Source organism: Fukomys damarensis, unplaced genomic scaffold (assembly GCF_012274545.1).
Source record: "Fukomys damarensis isolate Sample0158 unplaced genomic scaffold, DMR_v1.0_HiC HiC_scaffold_37, whole genome shotgun sequence".
Taxonomy (NCBI): domain Eukaryota; kingdom Metazoa; phylum Chordata; class Mammalia; order Rodentia; family Bathyergidae; genus Fukomys; species Fukomys damarensis.
This window is the reverse complement of record NW_022900949.1, coordinates 41,072,664-41,078,100: the sequence shown is the minus strand read 5'-3', so window position 1 is coordinate 41,078,100 and position 5,437 is coordinate 41,072,664. Positions and strand designations below refer to the sequence as shown.

Sequence of the window (5,437 nt, the reverse complement as noted above, 5' to 3'; positions counted from 1 at the left end):
CTTCCGAGGTAGACGCTGCTCCCACGTGGAGACCCAGGCCGGACAGCTCTGTCAAGGCAGCTCTGACGGTAGCTGCCGTCCCGGGTGAGAGGCCTCGGCTTTACTACGAGAAGCGCAAGGTCTGGGAGGGAACGAGGGAGGGGTCCCGGCCCGCGGCACCGGGCGATGACTCAGTGCTGCGGCAGCCGACGCCACGCAGTGGCGGAGCCGCAGGTCCCACGACCTTCCCGAGGACGATGGAAGCTGTGTTCCGCCGGCGGCGCTCTCCCCGGGAGTCCTCTGGGAGTCTGGCCTTCGGAAGAAGCAGCTGCTTGTGCAGGGTGTGCTGGGGTTGCGTAGGCAGCAAGACCCCGACTGGGGCGGTGGAAGAGCCTTGGGAAGCCGGGAGACCAGCGCCCTGGCAGTCACCCGCGGGGACTGCAGCGGTTGCTCAATGCGCGGTGTAGAAGGGAGAAAACCGGGCGCTTCCACAACTGAGACGCCACCCTCTCCGAGGAAAAGCAAACTCAGATAATCGCGAAAAATGGGGAAGCAGGATAAACCAGTGGCTCAGCTCCAAGGTGTCTTCGTGCTCTCTGCCCTTCAAGGGTTGGGTTATTCTCTCGGGAGGAGACGCATACCCAGGACTAAAGCTGACAGCGCACACCAGTATGTATTCAGGAGCAATACCATTGTGGCTGCATTTTCCAGTCTCCTTGGACAGGCCCACCTTCTTCCTTACCTGTTCCAGAAGCATCGGTGCACTTCCTGTGTGCTTCTGTAACAGACTTAAAGGCTGGGGCCCAGTGAGTAGTTAAAAGCAGGATGGTCTTGGCATCTTTATCTACATTCTGCCTCCTTTATTACATTACAACAATGGGTTAGACCGGGTGTGGTGGTGCACACCCGTAATCCCAGCATTTGGGAGGCTGAGACAGGAGGATCGCTGCAAATTTGATGCCAGCCTAAGCTACATAGTGAGGCCCTGTCTCAAACAGACAAACAGTGAAGACAGAGGTAAGGACCTGATCTCTTGCCCTTAAAATGAATTCTAAAAAATAGGAAAAAAAATGTAATTCATTGAAGTAGATAAAACTGCTATTACCAGTTTAAGATTGTTCACATTTCCTGCAACTGCCCTTCACCCCACTCCCATACTGGGGTCTCAATCTAGGGCCTTCACTCTGAGTTACATTTCCAAATCTTTTTATTTTTTTTGGTACCAGGGATCAAACTCAGGTCCTTATACTTGGCAAGGCATGCAGTGGAACCACTGGGCTAAATCCCTGGACAGATCTTTGCTTTTTTAAAGCAAAACATTTATTGGTACATTTTAGATGCACATAATGGAAATGTGTACCTGTACATGACATACCTTGCTTCTTTTTTTCCCATTCTCCCCCTTTCAGCCTCTGTACCTCACCTTATTTACAAAAGCTTTGTTGCCATTTTTCCTTCTATTTTCCTTTGGTTCCTTCTTTCCTTTCCATCTTCTGCCTCCATTGTTCCCCTTCTCTCTCTCTTTTTTTTTTTCTTTGTTACTGGGGATCGAACTTGGGACCTTGCGCTTACAAAAGAGGCAGTGGCCCCACTGAGCTAAATCCCTGGCCTCCCCTTTTCATTTGAACATTTTCTTCCCATTTATCTATTTTCTATTTCTTCCCATAATATCTATTATACATTTTTATCCTTGTTTCCACTTTTTTTTTTTTTTTCTGAGACAGGGTCTCACTATGTAGTTGAAACTAACCTGGAACTGTGTAGCCCAGGCTGGTCTCGAACTCACAGCGATCCTCCTGTCTCAGCCTCCACTTTCAGTTTCTTAAACCAGAGAAACAAGGAAGTATCTGAACATGTGTGTCCAGTTTATTTCACTTAAGAGTATGGTCTCAAGTACAACCATTTAGCTAGAAATGGCTCAAAGTTTATCCTTAGTACTCCACTGTATAAAGAAAAGCACTTTATCCATTCATCAGTTGATGGGCATTTGGGCTTTTTCCAAGATTTAGCAATTACCATCTATGCTGCTATAACATGGATATGTATATATCGCTGTGGTGTGATGCTATTTATTTTTGTGTCAGGAGACACAAAGGGGAATAGCTGGGTCAAATGGAACCTCCAGGTTTGGGTTTTTTTTTTTTTTTTTTTTTTTTAATACTGGGGATCAAACTTAGGTCCTTGCACTTGTGAGGCAGGCAGCAGCACCGCTGAGCTAAATCCCTGGCCCTATCATCTAGTTTTAGTTTGAGGAATCCCCACACTGATTTCCACAGTGACTGCACCAGTCTACATTCCCACCAACAGTGGAGAAGGGTTCGTTTTTTCCCATAGCCCCGTCAGCATTTGTTATTGGTTGATTTCTTTCTTTCTCGTTTTTTTGGTACCAGAGATTGAACTCAGGATCTTGTGCTTGCCAGGCAGGTGCAGCGCCACTGAGCTACATCCTGGCCCTTGGCTGATTTCTTGATAACAGCTATTCTTTCTGGAGTGAGATGCAATCTCAGCATTGTTTTAATTTTCTCAGGGATGACTTTTTGTACTGAGGATTGAACGTGGGACCTTGTGCTTGCAAGGCAGGTGGCGGAACCACTGAGCTACATCCCTGGCCCTCGAATAACTATTGATGTTGAACATATTTGTACATTTGTTTTATTTATTCATTTATTTAGGTATGAAATAGATAAATCAAACTTGCACTTGCGCGGCAGGCAGCAGAATCACTGAGCTACATCCTCAGCCATTTTGTATATTTATTTGCTGTTAGTACTTCTTCACCCGAGAAGTGTCTGTTTATTTCAGATGTCCATTTTTGGATTGGGTCTTTACATTTGGGAGGTCTGATTTTTTTTCAATTCTTTATATATTCTAGGTATTAATACTTTCAGGAAAGCTGGCAAATTTTTTGTCCCACACTGTGAGTTGTCTCTTCACTCTGTTGGTCATTTCTCTTGCTGTGCAAAGCTTTTTAATAAGATGAGATCCCAGTTGTTTATTCTTTGTGATAGTTCTGTGGGACCGAGGTTTTGTTCATAAAATCTTTGCCTACACCAATGTCAAGAGTTCTAACTATACTGTCCTCCACAAGATTGTGTTTCTGTTTTAATATTTGGATCTTCGATCCATTTTTATTTTAGTTTAGTGCATAGTGAAAGATATGGGTCTACTTTTAAACTTCAGTAAGTGGTAAGCCAGTTTTTCCAGCATCATTTATTAAGGGACCATCTTTCTTCCATTGAAGATGTTTTGCTCCTTTGTTAAAGATAAGGGGACTATATCTGGAGTTGTTTCTGCATCTTTTAATCTATTCCATTGATCCTTGGGTCTGTTTTGTTTTGAGACAGGGTCTCACTATGTAGTTGAGACTGACCTGGAACTATGTAGCCCAGATTGATCTCGAATTTACAGCAATCCTCCTGCCTCAGCCTCCCAAGTGCTGGAATTACAGGTGTGCACCACCACACCCTGCGGGTTTTTTTTTTTTTTTTTTGGTTTTTGTTTTGCCAGAACCATGCTGTTTTTGTTACAGTAGCTTTGTAGTCTGATTTCAAGGCAGGGATTGTGATATCTCCTGCCTTACATTTGTTGCCCAGAATTGCCTTTGCTATTCTAGGACTCTTCTGGTTCCAAATTAATTTTGGGGTGATTTTTCTAATTCTGTAAGATATACTGTTGATTTTTTTGGGGGGGGGTTTGAGACAGGGTCTCACTATGTAGTTGAGACTGAACTGGAACTCACTATGTAGCCCAGACTGATCTTGAACTCACAGCAATCCTCCTGCCTCAGCCTCCCAAGTGCTGGGATTACAGGCGTGCACCACCATGCCTGGCTTACTGTTGGAATTTTGATTGAGATTGCATTAAGTCTGTATAACAATTTTGGAAGTATGGCCATTTTTACTACATTGGTGCTTCCTACCCAAGAATAAGAAATACCTTTCCATCTTCCCCACCACGACTGGGGATCAAACTCAGCACCTTGCATTCGTGAGGCACATGTGGCACCACTGAGGAAAATCCCTGGCACTCCATTGTCTGATAGCCTAGTTGATCTCTTTTTTCAGAGTACTGTAGTTTTTAATGTAGAGGTCTTTTACTCCCTTTGTTAGATTGATTCCTAGGTATTCCCCCCCGCTTTTGGACGCTATTGTCAAAGGTGTTGTTTCCCTAATTTCTCTCAGTGTTTGTTTTTGTTATTTGTGTACAGGAAAGCTATTGATTTTTGAGTGTTGACTTTGTATCCAGCTACTCTGCTGCATTTGGTTATTAAATCTAGAGGTCTTTTGGTGGAGCTTTTGGGATCTTCTGTGTAGAGCATCATTAAATAAAATTGACAAACCCTTAGCCAACCTTATCAAAAAAAAAAAAAAAAAAAGGAAAGACTCAAATCCATGTGATTAGGAATGAAATGATAATTTCACTTCTTCCTTTCCTAGCTTATTCCTTTTATTTCTTTCTCTTGCTGAATTGCTCTGGCTACTATTTCCAGAATTATATTGAGTAAGAGTAGTAACAGTGGACATCTTTGTCTTGTTCCTGATTTTATAGTGAAAGCTTTCAGTTTTGTCCATTTGGTATAATGTTTGGCTGTTGGTTTGCCATAGATAGTTTTTTTTTAAATTGAGTTTATTGGTACAATCTAGGTATACAGTACAGTTACATTCATCATTGGGATCTTGTACCTTTACATAATAGGTCTTGATTCTCATTTTTTCCCCTTGTCCCTGCCCTCCCTTCACCCCCCTCCCCATTTACAAACACTTTATTTCCATTTTTTCAGTTTCTCATATTTTTTCCTCTTCCTTAATACCTTTCCCCCACCCTTCCCACTTTCCCTACACCTTTAGCCCTTTACTTCCTATTTCACATTATTAATTATCTCATTAGGATCCTATGTACTATTATAGTTTTCACACCAAAGAAACTATTCGGTATTTCAGTTAAAGAAATCTCTGTATGAACATTTAAAATAGGGGACCCTAAAATAAAACTTAAAAGGAAAGTAAAAGAGAAAAGGCAATGATGAAACATTAAAATAATCCTTATTTCTGGAGATGAAAATGGTCCCTGAACATATTTAAATTGCTTCTTGCTCATATAGTCTTATCTTATTCTTTTTTTTTCATTATTTAGAGAATACTTTATCAGTTTCTGTAATCAAACCCACGTAGATGTGACCTTACATATTTAGTACGATGTGTTACCCCTGTATACACGTAAAAAAATAAAAAATAAAAATAAAAAAATTAACAGTTCTAGACCAATATGGCTGTCCATTTCTGTACAATGTCAACTCAACACAGTAAATTGGGATGACAGTCTTATCTTTTTTTTCATTATTTAGAGAATACTTTATCAGTTTCTGTAATCAAACCCACGTAGATGTGACCTTACATATTTAGTACGATGTGTTACCCCTGTATACACGTAAAAAAATAAAAAATAAAAAATAAAAATA

General features: G+C 41.6%; 1 long non-coding RNA gene across 1 annotated transcript in view; it reads left to right on the top strand.

Annotated features, from left to right (window-relative positions):
* The first annotated feature begins 6 nt into the window (after positions 1-6).
* The window catches only part of LOC109117783, a 17,526-nt gene continuing 12,095 nt past the window's right edge, over positions 7-5,437 (top strand). Inside the window, exon 1 of the long non-coding RNA XR_002025070.2 lies at positions 7-84. This is a non-coding gene — a long non-coding RNA (uncharacterized LOC109117783). The remainder of the gene's footprint in view (positions 85-5,437) is intronic.